Below are 15543 nucleotides of genomic sequence, written 5' to 3'. Positions count from 1 at the left end.
GGTGCATTCTTCCACGGTCTCCTGAGACAGGTGGATGCCAGCTTTAGTTGCCCCTTTAGGGTCACAATGGTACAGTGGCAATAGAAACTATCCAATCTATATCAGGGGTGGGGAATCTTTTCAGCTGGAGTCCGCATGCCTGTAATGGGTGGGACCAACATAGGCAGAGAAGAGGCAAATGTGGGTGGAACAATAGGCAGGACTCTTCCCGTTGTACTGTAGGGTACGCTTGAGCCCAGGCAAAAGCTAACCATTTCTATAGACACACTCACACACCTCCATTCTCCATCCTCCATCCAGCTAAGCAAAATATTTTATCACATTTCTGCTAGGCAAAAGCATGAACACAATGAGAGCACAGAGCAGGTCAAGAGGTCAGGAGGGTCATAATTAGCCATTGACCTTCAGGTTCCCCACCCCTGCTCTGCACCTAGCAATCTTATGCATATATATACAGTGGTACCTCGGGTTAAGTACTTAATTCGTTCCAGAGGTCCGTTCTTAACCTGAAACTGTTCTTAACCTGAAGTACCACTTTAGCTAATGGGGCCTCCTGCTGCTGCTGCGCCACTGGAGCCCAATTTCTGTTCTTATTCTGAAGCAAAGTTCTTAACCTGAAGCACCATTTCTGGGTTAGCGGAGTGTGTAACCTGAAGCGTATGTGACCTGAAGCGTATGTAACCTGAGGTACCACTGTGTATATATATATATATATATTTTAAAAAATAATGTTTTTATTTATTTTCATACTTGACTCCCTCCTTTGCCTGCCCATGCTTTCCCCATCAATGGTTCACAACCGTTCCTGTCCCCAGAACCCTTTTATAGTTTTGGCACAGTCCTACATTTCCCTTGGCTTTTCTTTAGCCAATATTGGGTTTCTCCACACTTATCTTTCCTCTGTGCTTTCTAGGCATGGTCTGTGCTTTAAAGCTCTGTGTCTGAACACCCTTTCTTGTTTTGCCCTGGAGCCTGCTCTTTAAAGCTCATTCATAGCAAATGGCAATCTACAGGAAACTCAAATTGCTATTTGTTCAGATTCAGCTTTAAAGAGGGTTTTTTCGTGGGGAAAGCTCTGAAGCAAAGAAAAGTGTGCTTGGACATGGAGCTTTAGTGTGGACCTGTGCCTGAACAAGCAGGGCAAAAGGTATGTGTGGATAAGCCCCCTGTGTCTTCACACCTCCAGATTTCTTTAGCTTCCTGGTTTTTCATATTTTGTCTCACTTCCCTTTGCCAGTCAGTGCTTTGAACCAGCCTCCTTAAAATTCCATTTTTTCCTCCTCCCAGTTTCTCCTCATTTTGGTGAGACGTTTCATCAGAGTACCCTTTCTGATTAGAAATGTCTTGCATCATTTCTCTGTACTCCTTTGTCCTTTTCCTCAAGTATTAATTTTTCACTTTTCCTTCAGGTTCCACTTTATTGATCCATTGCCTACTCTCTCTTCATCCTTTGGGATACCTGTTCTTTTGTTTCCCTAATATCCAGGCCTCTTACCAGCTGTGTATGGAATTTTAATCTCCATCAAACTGACAATTCCATCTTCCCTCACTGGAGTTGGACCACCGAATGCTTAGCTCCTGAACATTCTGTGCCATCATGCAAGCTCAGCCAACCAGAGGCCCCACTTCCATGAGTGCAATACAATATAGATGGGAAGCAACACTGTGCTGAAATGCACTTCATGGTGGGAATGGAAACAAGAGTAAGCCTGTTATCCCTAAATGTACATATTTGTTTGAGTATTGGTATTAGTTGAGTTTGCTATTGTGAAAAGTATACAAAAGGTTAAATAGAATATAAATACAATTAGTATACAAGCAATTATGTTTAGTATAATAATATCTCTATAATATAATATAATATCTCTATAATATAATATAATATAATATAATAATGATTATCATGAATAAAATATTAATATTTCAATAAATATTTTCAAGCGCTTTATTTTACTGTTTCTTTTCAAAAAGAAAATGATGGTCTTTCCCTGCCCCTCAGTTTGCTTGAATTTGTACTCTCTGATCTGTCCTCCCCAACTTCAAACTTCCTCAGCAGAAAATATGAATTCACTGAAACTTGCACTTTATTATTCCAAGAAGAAACAAACAAACACCATTTCTTGCCTTCCCTCTCTTGCTTTCACCAGATTTGTTAATTTCATCATATATGCCTGTAAAGTAATCCTCCTTTCTGGATCCTTGTAAAATGGCTTTTTAACCCAGAGTCCTGGGTACAGCATCCACTGAGGAAGATTTCCATAATTAGTTTCACCTTGCCACCTGTGTCTAATGCAAGACAGTGTCAAGGTCACCATGACTGTGCAAAAATTAACTGAGGGCTCAGCCACACTTTTTGCCCCATGCTTTCTAGACAGAGGTCCACACTTTAAAGCGCTATGTCTGAGAGCTTTTTTTTGGCCTGCTGCTTTCTCTGTGAAAACCCACTCTTTACCCCTAAATTGGAACAAACAGGGCTTAAAGCTTTAATCAGTCATAACGCTTTTAAAGCATAGACCTGTGCCTAGAAACACAGCAATGGAGGAGGCCCCTAGTTGGCGAGGCCCAGCAGAGCTCAGCATAAGCACATCCTAACCCCCTCCAGACTAGGGGTTAGGGTTACTCTGCCCCCGAGTCTTGTGGCACCTTAATGATTAACTTTTTTATATAATGGCAGAAGCTGTACGGCAGCCCTAACTTTGCATCTGTTGAACTGAATTGCTGCTTTCTTCTTTCATTTCATTTCCTTCAGACTCCACTGCTTACAACCATGTTTATAAATACCCGCAGCTAAGGATTACACAGCATGCATCTAGTAAAGTGGATCTTAGCTCATGAAAACTTGTGCCAATTTGTTAGCCTTTAAAGTGCCACAACATGCCTTGTTGTTTTAAACTTCCATTTTTAAAAATATTCTGTTGATTATTTTGATTGTTGCAGTAGCATACGCAGGAAAGCTATTGACTCACTTTATTTAATTAAAAGCATTTCTGAAGCACTTAATATCTTTAAAATCTCTAAGCAGCTTATAAAATGCAATCTAAAAACAATGAAACAGAAAAATAAAAAGAGATGCAGCATTTTAAAAAAATAAATAAATAACAACAGTAAAACAGTTTAATAAAAGCAGATAAAAACAGGAATTTAGTAATAACAGAGCCCAATGTTTTAGGTCATGGAAAGCCTGGGCAAGAAGACAAGTCTTTACAAGACAGTTGAAGTGACTGATGGGTGATGTTCCATGTATGAAAGAAGGAAGAGCATCACAAAGTACAGGTGCAATGTCAGGAGTTGGTCCTGTCATTTTCAGATCACTTCCCTATGATATTCTTCAGCATGTGGTGCTGTGAGTAAAATTTCTCCAATGATCTTACAGGTCTTTAGAGGGGTAGGTGGTGTTTCAGGTAACCTGGTACAGATATGTGCAGAGCTTTATATCTTAGTAACAAGATCTTGAACATGGCTTGTTAGCTGATATACTACTTTAGCTGCATCCCAAAACTTGCAGAGGCTCAGCAGAACCTTTTGTCTGAAGGTTCGCACCATGTCATAAACTGCCCTTGATACATTCCCATGCTTCAGAAGTGGCTCTGCTGTTAATGTCCCTTTGAGCCACTCCAGGAATATTTTCTAGAATCCTTGATCTGTATCTCTCTTGCTGTTTGCTATTGCTCATGTTCTTATCACTAGCTCCTTCAAAAGAAAGCTGGAACTTTGCCAAGCATCAGATGTGAGACCACAGTCTGGCTAGACCTCTTCCTTTGTTTTCAAGACAGGGGGCAGCCAATGTAGTGCCCTCAAAATGTCATTTAACTTCAGCTCCCATGAGACCCACCCAGCATGGCCAATGGCCAGAGATGATGGGAGTTGTAGTACATTAACTTCTGAAATGAGTCACATTGACTACACCTGCCCTACATGGTAGAAAGCAATTTTTGGACCAAATTCTATACCGTTGATTTTATCTTAGTTTGAAACTAAGAGCAGCATCCACCAGGAGATTTGCTTGAATTTCTTACTGTGCTAAAATTGCTGGACCTGGTTGTTTAAGGAAAAATGCTCTATCACAAATTATGCTTGACTCAGATGGTTGCTACTAGTGCTAGGAAAACTCGCACTGCTTGAGTTTGGAATCGGCTCATTATTTAGAAGCATTCTTGGTGAGCATTTGGTGACAGATAATCCCATAGGAAATGCAAGCTTTTGACAGAAGAAAGGTTCCCCATCATGCTGAACATATTTACCTGGGAGTAAGCTCCACTGAATTCAATGGAACTTACAGTACAGCTCGGAATACCAATAGTTGGGAATTGCAAGTGGAGAGAGTGCAGCTGTGTTCAGGTTCCTGGCTTCCAAAGGGCATTTCCTGCTCACTGGGAGAACAGGATGCTGGACTAGATAGGCATTTTTAGCAGGGCTCTTCTTACTTCTGAGTAGCCGTCAACAGAATTGCAATGTAGTGGTCTTTTCTGTTTCCTCCACTTCTGTTTCACTCCATGTGGACCATTTAAAAGTCACCCACACCCCTCAAAATCAGGTTGCATGCCCACAGGCAAGCTGCATGCCTGATCAAGATCTATATTCCTAGCATTGTTTACGGAATCACTTGCTGGTCATAAATTTTATGGAAGGCTAATCAAATGCAAAGCACAGGAGTGGTAGCACTCAGAGAAATGGACGCCACAGGGCAAATAGAAACTGCAACAGCATGCTTGTTGTTTTGGTCACTGATATACCAGTAGGATTCACGGATCTCATTAAAATCCAGCCTACAGTTCCGAGGCAAGAAGCCTCACTAAGGATTTCAGACCCTTAAAGCTAAATATAGAAAAATAATGTGTTTCCTTTCGCCTTTTAAACAAACAAACAAGCAGAAAGAGGCTATGGTATGGTAGGGTACAATATAGGTCGAGGTTATCCTAATATTTTTTAAAAAAGAAGTTTATTAATCCCACCAAGTATATATATAATAAAGTTTGGTGGGAGGGTTATTTTAGGAGGGAATACAAACAGAATTTACATAGTAATTCAAGAGGACTATCAACACCAACAATAGCATTGTGAAAACCATATTGTGTGTTCTCCAAAACAAAATTAAAGATTACATTTCCCCTCCCCCCCAAAAAAATATCTATAGACATCTATTTTGACCTCACTTAATGTAACACAACTCGTGATACCCCTCACCACCATCAAAACAGATTTTTAGTATATTTATTGTTCTATCCATATATTCAAAATAAATAAAATCTATTTGAAAAATCAACAAACAGAATTTTAGGGTGCTAGTTCTGACAATTATTCATCAGTCAACAGTTACATCTTTTTTTTGCGGTCTGCTAAACATTCCCCCACCCGCACACGGCTGCCTATAAATATTGGATTAATTCCAGATCCCCCATGGCTAGGGTTCAGTGGCAGAATACATGCTTTGCATGCAAAAGGTCTCAGGTTTAACCCCCAGCATCTCCAGGCAGGGCTGGGAAAGACTCTTGCCTGAATAACTGGAGAGCTACTGCTAGTCAGGAAAGGGACGCGGGTGGCACTGTGGGTTAAACCACAGAGCCTAGGACTTGCTGATCAGAAGGTCAGCAGTTTGAATCCCCGCAACGGGGTGAGCTCCCATTGCTCTGTCCCTTCTCCTGCCAACCTAGCAGTTCGAAAGCACGTCAAAGTGCAATTAGATAAATAGGTACCGCTCCAGTGGGAAAGTAAATGGTGTTTCCGTGCGCTGCTCTGGTTCGCCAGAAGCAACTTTGTCATGCTGGCCACATGACCCTGAAGCTGTACGCTGGCTCCCTCAGCCAATAAAGTGAGATGAGCGCCGCAACCCCCCCCCCCTGAGTCGTCCGCGACTAGACCTAACGGTCAGGGGTCCCTTTACCTTTACCTTTACTGCTAGTCAGTACACACCAACCTCCCCCAACCTGGTCCCCTTCACATATTTTGGATGCAGCATGGCCAATGGTGAGGCTCCTCACCCCTGCTACTATAGTCTCATGTGCAGAGCAACAGAGTATTCCGGCCTTTCAGAAGTCCAATTAGCCCAACTCTCCCTGCCCAGGAGGACAGAAGTTGTTCAAATTCTATTCCCCCTGTCTCTTTCACACATCTTAGGGGTACAGCTGGATTTCCCAGCAATAAATGTAAATGTCTGGAATGTCAAGAAACTGCCCATATGAGCCCACAGTTACGAACATAAATGGACTTGTCTGTTCTGTAGAATTTTTGCCACACAAGTAGCAGTCTGGTATTGTGTACACAAACTGGCAGCAACTCTCCAGGGTTTTAGATAGGAATCTTCTTCAGGTTTACCTGGAGATGCCAAGGATTTCTACATGCAAAGCAGGTGGACTCTACCACTGATCCTATATGGGAGTGGCCCTCACCAGTATGACCTAAGGGCAAATTCTGGACTCCAGGTGTCACCATTCTAGACCTTCCCTGGTTGATCAATGACCCAGAGTTCTGGAACTCATGGGGAGAAGTGACTCGGTTAAAAATTCAAGATGCCTTGTCAACAACTCGACCGTACGCCCTTGTTTAACAATTCAAAATAAGGGGAAAACAATACAAACACAATACTGCTGAACCTCTTGCCTTTCCAATGCTACAATTTTGAATGCCCCGAGGAGGGATGCCATATCAGTTTCATGATAGATTGTCTTTCCTGTGGCTACAAGGTGAAAGGAGCAGTGTTGTTTGGTATGCTTCCAAGCCTACTCTTTTTCCCTGTCTTGGCATGCTTTCTGTCTATACCATGCAAATCTCTTTCCCCTACCTAACCTTTACAACATTGCCTTGCTTTTAATGTACTCTTTGTGGCTGTCCCTTTCATCCTTGCTATTAACTGACTCTTCCTTTCCCTGCCCCTGTATTTCATCACATTGCTCCATTTTTCATATGCTTTCTGATATATCCTAGCTCTCTTGATGTACTTTTCGCCCATTCCAGCCAATGAACAATAGAAAGCTGCTTCAGACATTATTGGGAGTGATTTTGGACTCATAGCTGTCCATGGAGGCGAAGGTCAATTCTGTGCCCAGGGCAGCTGTTTACCAGCTCCATCTGGTACGCAGGCTGAGACCCTATCTGCCCACAGACTGTCTCGCTAGAGTAGTGCATGCTCTGGTTATCTCCCACTTGGGCTAATGCACTCTACGAGGGGCTACCTTTGAAGGTGACCCGGAAACTGCAACTAATCCAGAATGCAGCAGCTAGACTGGTGACTGGGAGTTGCCACCGAGACCATATAACACCAGTCTTGAAAGACCTACATTGGCTCCCAGTACGTTTCTGAGCACAATTAAAGTGTTGGTGCTGACCTTTAAAGCTCCAAACGGCCTCGGCCCAGTATACCTGAAGGAGTGTCTCTGCCCCCATTGTTCTGCCCGGACACTGAGGTCCAGTGCTGAGGACCTTCTGGCAGCTCCCTCACTGGGAGAAGTGAGGTTACAGGGAACCAGGCAGAGGGCCTTCTCAGTAGTGGCGCCCGCCCTGTGGAACACCCTACTGCCAGATGTCAAGGAAATAAACAACTTCCCTGTTTAGGGAAGTTTCTAATGCTTGAAGTTTTTTCCTGTTTTTAATGTTCTGTTGAAAGCTGCCCAGAGTGGCTGGGGAAACCCAGCCACATGGGCAGGATAGAAATAATTTATTATTATTATTATTATTATTATTATTATTATTATTATTATTATTATTAGAAATGTACGTAGAAATAATAATGGAATAATGTAACAGCAATGTAACTGACATTATACTTAGTTATGTAAATGCCACAATCAGGGAGCCACCACAGAAAAGACCTGTTTTCATGTTGTCACCCACCAAACCTCTTGAAATGTGTGGGGGTGGAGAGTGCAATTACCAATTTTGTCATCAGTGGCTTGAATCAAGGTTATGGCTTTTCATTATTCAACATGTGTTAATTAACTTACCAAACACCAGATTGTTTGTGTTGCCAGCAGTGCTGCCATGTTAAATGGTCACTCCTACTGTTTTGCTCTCAGATAATTTCCACTGCCTGTTCTTTGATTTTCCTGTGAACTCTTCTACATTCATACCACCACCACTCTATGTATTTGTCTTTGCCAGTTCAAGATTACCCTTCATGAAGTGCCCTGTGGTCATTAACAGTTTTTGCCATCATGCTGCAAAAGTTGAGTTACTGCAGTGCTTGATGTGGAACTCCCTTGGGCTTAACCCTCAAGATGCAGCTAGTGCAGAATGCAGCCACTAGATTAACCAGGGCACCCCACTGACACCATATAACTGCTGATGGAACCGCACTGCTGATGCAACTGCACTGGCTGTCAACATGCTGCCAGGCTCAGTTTAAGGTTTACCTTCTAGCATTTAAAGCCCTAAACATCTGGGAACAGGATATCTAAGGGACTACCTCATCCTCTATTGTATATCCCTGCCCAGAATTTATGCTCCTCATATGGGGCACTGCAAAGACAGTCATATGCCCTGGAGGTGTGCTTGCCCTGTACTAAAAACCAAGCTTTTAGAGTTGCAACTCCAGCTCTCTGAAATTAATTACCAGTTGTAATCAGACAGGCACCCACTGTGATTATGTTTAGACACCTACTGAAAACATTTTTAAAAAGAAGAAGACGACGGCTTTCCTTGAGGTGCAACCCACTAATTTGTGGAAGGTCAGTTCTACAGCCGATGAAATAGTTTTGTGACAATAACTCACCAATACTATAATTACTCTGCTCAAAATTAGGGTGCCCAGTTGTTGGGAGTCGCGGGCAGGCAGAGCACAAATCCTGCTTGCCAGGGGTGGAGGAAGGGGGTGCAGTGGGGGTGGGCCACCCCGGGTGTCACCCCGGGTGTGTGTGAGAGAGAGACGAAATGTCGGGGGGCACGCACCACAGGGCCTGCAGCGCACCCAAGTCACTTGTCTCTCCTGGGAGAGACACAGTGGCTTGGGCGTGCACAGGCTCTCCGCTGCCCAAACGGTCTGCCTGCTGCCTCCCCCCCCCCCAGCTGTAGGGCGGCTGAGTGGGAGGAGGCAGGTAGACTCTGGAGGCCCCGCGGTGCACCCTACCCCTATGGGTGGCCTGTGCCGCCCCTGGGCGCGCTGCCCCAGGCACCCTAGCGGCTTCATCCACCACTGCTGCTTGCTGACTTCCTATCAGCATCTAGTTGGTCACTGTGATAAAAAGATGCTGGATTAGATGGACCTTTGGTTTGATCCAGAAGAGCTCATATTATGTTTTTATGTTCAGAATGGGATGAGTCCAAAGGGGGTGGGAAGAGAGAAAAGAGAAACATCCAAACTTCAGTGCTGTCCTTCGTAAAATAAATATAAAAATAAGGATTGCAATTTTCTAATGGATTTTTCTAAGATAGTGAATTACATTGCCAGGTAAAGTGTTTTCCCCTACTTTCCCAATGTTATTATGAGTTTTAAGCGCATCTGAGGCTAAATGGAATGCGGGAAGTAACAAGTATCTAAATTCATTGGTAGCTCTTTTGTTTGCTTATCAAGTGAATCGGTTGTTAACAGTCAGGCCTTTTATATGCTTAAGTCCACTTGCTAATAGACTTCACATTCTTATCGTGATGTTTCCTTGAACTCGAACTAGGTGTAGAAATGTAAAGATTGGGACGTGGAGAAATGACTAAATTACAGAGCAGCGTGCTGCAACCGGTACAGAGAAATTCTGATATTTTTTCGTGGGAAAAAAAAAATATTGCCAATTATGGGAGCTGTCAATTCAACAATGGGCTTATTCACTCTGGTGTTTGATTAATGTGAAATTATTCAGTTGGCTACCTTGTAGTTGGCCTATTTTTGTGTCCAATTAGTATGCTAATAATGGTAATTATGTTCTATACTGCATGTCTCATCACCTAGAGGGTTTTTAAAATGATAAAATAATGAGAATAAACAAGCTGATGCTGACATTCACTGGGCGATTCTAATTACTTACTGAGAGCACGCTGGGGAATCAACACTCAACCAAAGAAAATGATTCTTGCTTACTTTGTTAAAACTCCTCTTTTCAAAAGAGCATTAATAGTTTGCCACTGTTTCTTTTTTTTTTCTTTATTGCAAGGGACCACAGTGCTTCCCTCCCCCCTCCCCCCCTCCGTTGCTTTGTTTATGTACGGCATGGGTGTAGACATATATAATCCAGTCATATTTGGCTTTTCTAATAACTGTTTGCTGGCAGTGTCAGCAAAACAAATTGTCATAATTGCCAAATTATGCACCTTTGTAATGGCTACCATTTGTTTCCTCCTTCTCCCTGATAAACACACCGTCACCTGTGACGTTTACAGTACCTGGTGCATTTTCAGCTTAGGCGAGCAGATAATTGGCACTCATTTTGCCCCACCAGGGCTCGACACTATGGTACCTCGTCATGGCAAGGGAGGTGAGATTAGTTTCAGAGAAAAGGAGGCAAGGGAAAAGAAAGGGTGAGCATTGAAATTCTGTGCCTACTTCATCCAAATGCTGTAGCCTGAAAAGAACTAAATTACTGGGCTACTTCTTTCAGATGGGAGTGGGTGAGACAACAGGTTTCAAAATGTGCTCCTGGATGTTCGAAATGAAATTGCTAAAAATAAAATGCGGGGAGCAGCTGTACATTTTGAGAGCCTATTTAATAATTCAGTAAGTATCATTCACTTTATTCATTAATCTATCAAGATAGGAACTGCTTTGTACTGACCATATAGTACAGTTTTGCCTCTAAACTGACTGGGAGCAGCTGTCCAGAGTTTCAGACAAAGAGCTTTCCCTGGCTTACCTAGAGATGCTGAGGACTGAACCTGAGACCTTCTGCAACCAAAACAGATGCACTTCTAAGCAGTTTACACAAAGCATTCAAAAGGAAATGACGGTAAAATCAACAGGCTTTTGAAACAAGTAGATGTAACAAAGTGATTGAAATATTGATAAACTCGACAGTTTAAAAATATGCTTTATAAAAATCAATATAACAGTGTTTGAAGCAAGTGAGGAAAGTTAGAGGGTTTCTTGATTTTATGTTGGAGGTACAGCCCCCCCTTTATATATACGTATTGCTGCTGTTCTATTGTCCCTATTCTGTTGTATTTATTAGTGTAATGTAGTAATTTTGTGGGCCCATGTGCAGTGAAGCCATGAGGGGTGGGTGTTGAACACATAGTTAAGACATACTGTAAAAGAAGCACAAGCCACCAGTGCTGGGATCAAATAAGGCTACAACTTTGTTAATTACAGGTGCATGCAAGTTTTAGCATACACACACACACACACACACACACACACACACACACATATATATACACACACACATACAGTAGTCAACCAGTCTGCTTCTGGTTGATCAACACACACACCCCACAGCCACCAGCAGGAGGTGCTAAGGCCCTTCTGCCCTTGAGTTGGGCATCTGGACAGAAGGCATCCCACCCACTCTCTTAAGGGGATACCTGCTTATGGCAGGGCCCCCAACCTCTTGCCTGCCTGGACTAAGGATGCAAACCAATGCCTCATCCACCAGAAAGTTGTTATGATTGTTATGAGGTAGGCAAAACCTGCAGACAGGCCCTATTAGGCTGCAATGAAAATTCTTCCCTGGCTCTGAATATACCAACCGATTGCCATAGCAAGGTCCACATTTGATCCAACCCTATGTTACCAACAGAAGTCAAACAGCCCCGTTTTGTGTGGGGGTTCAGTTCCTGGCCCCTGCATGCTCCACCTTGTCCTGTCCCTGTCCTGCCCCCACTCTCCCCTCTTCTGGGTCCAAAAAGACCCACATGTTGGCAGTCTCGCATCACCAGGAAGTGCACAAAATGGTTGACACTTCTGTGTGTGTGTGTGTAATTGCTGTACTCTCTCTGTGTGTGTGTCTCTCTGTGTATATAGTCCCTGAAATGTTAAGAAAACACTAAAAAAAGAAAAGCACATGAAGAAAAATTATAACCAAGGTTAGAAGCTTTCTGGGGCTTTCACCCTTGTTCCATGCAACTGCCCAGATAGGGAGTGTGTCACAAACGGAACAGGACGCTCCATCTCCACACTGTTCATTTGCTTGGAGAGGGCATTTGTGGCAAGAGACAGCAAGTGAACAGGCCAGAACAGCAAGGAGGATAGCAAGCAGTGTGCCCCATGCAGCAAAGTGAGTGTTGGCAAATGCCCAGTGATTTCGATCCCCATGCTGGCCTTGGATGCTTGGAATTCAGCCTGGGCCGTTTACTTGCAAAGGAGGTGCTCTAATGTAACAATAAACGTCATCTAATAAATGGATATTCAATGAGCAGGAAGCAGGGAACTGTAGTAATATTAAACATATTTAGGATAGACCTCTGAATATTCTATTCTACAAGGCGGTTGGCTACAACTCATTGAAATCAACAGGCATGGCTAACTCAGGTGCATTAATTTTAATGGATCAGATCAGGAAACCTGATTTATTATTTGTTTTATTATTACATTTATATCCCACTTTTCCTCCAAGCAACTCAAAGTGATGTGCATGCTTCTCCCCTCCTCCATTTTGTATCCTCACAATAGCCCTGTAGGTAGATCAGGCTGAGAAGTAGTGACTGGCCATCCAGAGTGCTTCATGGCTGAGTGGGGATTCCTGGCCTTCCAGATCCTAGTTTGATGCTCTAACTGTGACACCACACTAGTTGGACACAACCCATGATGGGCAAATGTTTTCCATGTCCCTGAAAACTTTTGCCCTCAAAGACACTTTCCTTAGGAAGAAACAGGATTGCATAAGGTACAATAACAACCCCTTGGTGCATCAAAACATCTCCTCCGTTCTCAATGGTCACATTTAATTAATGTGTAGATAAACACAAAAGAGAATTTAGGGCCTCCTCCTCCACCTGGAGATGCTTAGTCACGTCTCCAAAGATCAGCTCCAGTCGCGGCATCCTCTACCAGCCTCCAGCCCAGAAAATAATAAGATGTTAATTCATTTCAAGCTACAAGCCAACTTGGGATGTTTCCTAGTGCACGAGTAATGTAAACATTGGGGCATTCGGTTCTCTCTCTGGGTTACGGCTTTTAAAATGTAATTAAATCATGTTAAAAGATACATTTACAAAATAGCGGTCCAAGCAGACGTGCCTGATCTGCCAGCATTTCTCCTGCTGCTGCTCGTTTTCCAAAATGTGATGCAAATAACTAGTTATTTGCTACATCATTTACGTTTTATTTTAATGAGAAACATTTGGGGAGGGATACCAGCCATGCAGGTAGCTTCAGGTGACTCTCTGTTGATTAATATTGATTCATTCATTCAGCACTGTGCAGCAGTGCTGTGGAACCTCTGACTCCTGGGCATAATTAGGCCTGCCAGCTGTCCTCATTTGGCTCATAAGGCCATTTTGACCAAGCCACACCCTCTTGCCCTATCACCGACACTCTATATGACATCAGTTGTTGGGCATGAAAAGGCACAGTTGCACCCACAAAGCCCTCTGCAAAGTCCAGGATTTGCCTAGGACAATGCATGGAGCTTTGAAGCCCCAACAATCAGCTGACCATCAGTGCTTCAAAGCACTGTGCATGATGTGCTTGTGCCCACAAGGTTTAATTCCAAACATTGCAGATGAAAATGGGTCACCTACTGTTGCTGTGACATCAGAGGATTGACAGGTGCGTGGCCCTTCTGATCTATCATACTCAGACCACGGGGGTGGGAGATAAGGATCACCATCATCTTGTTATATCCAGGGTAGTGCTAAGTTAAAGTCACTTAGCAGTATATATTTTTCCGCTGGCAACGTGTATTGCACCAGAGGAACATTGTTCTGCAAGAGAATACATAAACAGGTTGCTGGTAGTATACTAGTGCAACTGTTGTGTTAGGTTCCTCTGTTGTGCAACATTAAAACTCAACCATCCACTACTGAAAGAGCCTTTGCACTAGCAGACAGAGAATGTTTACAAGAAGTATTAGTATTGATGTTTTTGTCTCAGGTATGGTTTTATTGCTGTTGGCTATTTTATGGAATCTTTGTGTTCTAAACTTTGGGCTGATTTATGACTTTCCTGCAGAAAACTACAAATAAATTTCATAAAATTTTAAAAAATAAAATGTGATTGTCTACTTTTCCTAATTATTGTATAAACATATAAACAAGTGACAAAAAGCTAGGCCCATCAAGACACCTTGTGGGGCCTTATGGGGTCTCAGACAGTACACACGAGATTCTTAATCTTGGGGTCATGGTTTTGAGCACCACATTGGGCAAAAGACTCCTGCATTCCTCTATGTTTTCCTCTGTCTATGGCCTTATCTGCACTATAGATTCTCCCCACCTCTCAAAAAAAGAATCCTGGGAACCGTAGTGTGTTAAAAGCGCCGAGACGTCTTAGGAGGCCTCTATTCCCCTTACAGAGCTCCAATTCTCAGAGTATCCTGGGATTAACTGTCAAACCATTCTGAGAATTGTAGCTGTGTGATGGGAATAAGGAGCCTCCCACCAACTCTCAACACCCATAAAAACTACAGCTCCCAGGTTTCTTGGGGGGGGGGGGGCGAGCCATGACTGTTTAAAGTGGTATGATATTGCTTTAAATGCAAAGTGCAGATGGGGCCTGAATTACGTGCTTGGGAATTAAAATGCTGCATCACCTTCTCTCCCTTCCCGCTTTACCTCCCATCCATGGCAATTAATTAGCTAGTTATAAACAACTGTCATTTGTCTGCTGGATGTGTCAAGTGCTTTCCTGCTACCCACAGCTACTGCTATGCTCTGCCAGTGCCAAGAAGTTCCAGACCCATCCTTGGCTGAGAATTTCATTTGCAGGGGGAAAGCTATGGGAGGTCCCTGCAGCATGCTCTTGCCAAAGTAATTGAGCGTGCGGTGGGAGGACCAGATCCTCAGGAACCTAAATGTGTGCATGTTACTGAAAATAGAAAATAAAACATTTCAACTGTCTGTGCACTTTCGTTAATTGTTCTCTTGATAAATGAAGATCATTTAGGGAGAATTCCCTACTATGCCCAGGAATAATTATTTTCTGCTTTCCCAAAATGGCACATCGAAATGTACAAATCCCTGATTTCATTTTCCTTCCTTTTAATGCATGGGGGGGGGAGGGCATGCTGAGTGTGTCATAGATCTATTAAAATATTAGAAATGCCCCACAGCTTTATAGCCACAGCCGTCACTTTCCCCTTCTAGATGCCTTTTAGCACATTCTTACAGTGCCATCATTCAGAACTTGCCAGCATGAAAAAAGGAACATTGGTGATGGTGGGGAAGAAGATGAGGAAGAGGAGGAGGAGGAAGAGACAACCACTTTGCCAAGAGGAGTGCCAGAAAACCTCGATATTACAATGGCTAAGATCATGCAGTTCTCTACAGTCCCAGCCAAAAGCTCATTAAAACAGGAGGGTTTGGATTTAAGCTGATTAACAGCCAGCTGACATAAGCATTCATGTTGCTAGATCAGTAAGTGAGGATTTGCATGTGACAAACAGTTATGCCAGGTGAAAAACCACAGAGAGAGCCTTCACACCACCTTAAACACATTCCTTATAATGCAGCCATTTTACAGATGGGACCAAA

This window comes from Podarcis erhardii (assembly GCF_964252035.2).
Source record: "Podarcis erhardii genome assembly, chromosome: Z".
Classification (NCBI taxonomy): Eukaryota; Metazoa; Chordata; class Lepidosauria; order Squamata; family Lacertidae; genus Podarcis; species Podarcis erhardii.
Note: the sequence above shows the minus strand (reverse complement) of the source record.